Consider the following 2,216-nt stretch of genomic DNA (forward strand, 5'->3'; position numbering starts at 1 on the left):
TCAGTGTAATGGAGTGAAGATATCGGAGTAATTAGTTTCATTACTGTAATTTGCAGTTTTTCAGTGGAAAGAGACCGGTAATATCGGGAAATTCACGTACATTTGAAAATTTTTCACTAAAATATCTACTACACTTCGTGAAAGCTCCAGATCCCCAGAAATTTCATGAGATTTCGCTATTGACAGGTGGAATTTTCGCGGAAAACATGGCAATTGAAATAAAAAATAAATAGTTGACAATTGATTTATGATATGTACTCAAGTTGTAAGAAATTCAAATGTCAGTTTACTCATGGAATTCCGCAAAATGTCGAACTTTTTTTGCGAATCTCCACGAATTTTATTAGACATTGATAAATAAAAATTGTAGTACAGGATTTTTTAAAACAATTCCTCTTCTTTCACATGAATTTTCCAGATAAGTCGATATTTAATGGAGCGTTTGATTTCGAAATTTTACGATTTTTCGCTCCAAATAGAATCGCTCTTGCGAATAACTTGGTAAGTACCGATGAAGTTTCAATTTTCCCATCAGCACAGATGGCATGCAATGATTCAATCATAATTCGATCTACGTCCTTGGGGCATTAATGTCCAAGAAACGCTCAAGGGCGTCAATGAATTCGCTAAAGTCTAGACCGATTCGTGGATGAGTATTAATATTCAAAAGTAATCTCGTCATTCATGTCTAAAAAAAATTGGATCTCAAAAAAATTGGAGATTACTGAGGACAGGAATTCACAAGCATTTGTCCCAAGATGAAATATTTTTATTATCTGGAGATACCAATATCACCCAAGGATGTGGGGATTAAGTAAAAGCTACTTGTGTATTCAACTTCTCGGCGTTCGCTTAAAGAAACAGTGAGGGCTTTTGCTCTTGTAGCGATTTTCATTACATTACGAAAACTTTCTAGAGTTTTCTCGGCATCTGAGTTTCAATTTATGGTAGTGATCACGAGTGGTGTGATAACATTACTCATTGGAGTCCTCCGCTTTCTGCATCAAAAACTTTGTTTTTTTTTTACCTAGGGAATGTCTATCCAAAATAAATTGAAATCTCGATAGCTGTCACGGAGAAACAAGAGTTCGGACTTTATTTTATTTATTTTTCATTTCACTTAATTAAAGAAAGATTTTCTTAACTAATCCAAAAACAGTTCGAAAGCTCAGTAATTGATGAATTATACATTGTATCATTTTGCGATAAAAATAACGTTTAAAAATTAAGCTGCTTAGTAACTGTTATCTAGTCATTCGAGAAAAACTTACTTAAGGTTCACAAAACTAAAAATCGCTAGAACTTCCGGTAAAAATGGAATGTGCATCAACTACACTCGACTATTCGAATTCCTTAGACGAATCCTCGAGGGAAATGGCATTGAATATGAAACTCCTTTCGAAATGTAGTACACAAAAAATTTAAACAAAAAATTTAGCTATTTTTTGTAAATTTAGAGAAATTCCTAAAAACGTGACCCACTCCTAAAAATTAGATATCTGGGTTTGACATTAGGCTAATGCATTAATCTTTAATCGTATTAATCCTATTAATCTTTCCATTGGAAAGGTTGAGATAAAATTTATTGCGAGTCGGACCCTTGAGAAAAGGGAAAGACCAGGAATTACCAGATTTGATCGGCCAAGTGGAAATTGTGCATCACAAGATAGATGACAAACGGAAGATCGGAAGCTGTCCCTTCCCCTCGTTTAGTAGTGAGCTCTTCTCATTCATAATTCACAGAATCACAGCAACTACACAGTTTCAGTCTATTTTCACCCTTTCTTAAGTGAACACTGGATTAAACATAATGGTTCTTCGTCCTATTCATGCCAAGAACGTTTCGTTCAATGAACTGCCACTCAAGTTCACACAAAATGATGATTTTTAATGGCTGTTTTGGTTGGAGCAATTGTTCTGGTACAGTGGGATTTACTTAGTAATAGTAATGTGGGTACTTGTAGGGGATCCGTGCGTGACGGTTAGCGGAGACTAAATGCCGGCGGTTTTGGCGCCGAAGCCAATGGCAGGCGCGCTTTTTCCACTGGACTACTTGTCGACTTGCGTACCGAGAAAAGCCTGCGCATTGCACTCACAAAAATCAGGGCTCCCCGTGTATATATATTCATGTTCACATGTACACCTTTTCGGGTTTTTACATTTTCCCTGTTTGATATGACGAGTAAACCAAAATATTATACAGTGGAATAGAATAT

At 35.8% G+C, this 2,216-nt stretch overlaps 1 protein-coding gene across 5 annotated transcripts in view; it reads right to left on the bottom strand.

Moving 5' to 3' along the window:
- Nucleotides 1–1,975, bottom strand: part of LOC105264383 (neuromedin-K receptor) — a 17,893-nt gene extending 15,918 nt beyond the window's left edge. For all 5 annotated transcript variants that reach the window (XM_011301217.1, XM_011301216.1, XM_011301215.1 and 2 more), the window contains exon 1: nucleotides 1,629–1,975. The gene's annotated coding sequence lies outside the window, so the exon portion shown is untranslated. The remainder of the gene's footprint in view (nucleotides 1–1,628) is intronic.
- Between the last annotated feature and the right edge of the window lie 241 nt (nucleotides 1,976–2,216).

Source organism: Fopius arisanus, unplaced genomic scaffold (genome assembly GCF_000806365.1).
Source record: "Fopius arisanus strain USDA-PBARC FA_bdor unplaced genomic scaffold, ASM80636v1 scaffold00020, whole genome shotgun sequence".
NCBI lineage: Eukaryota > Metazoa > Arthropoda > Insecta > Hymenoptera > Braconidae > Fopius > Fopius arisanus.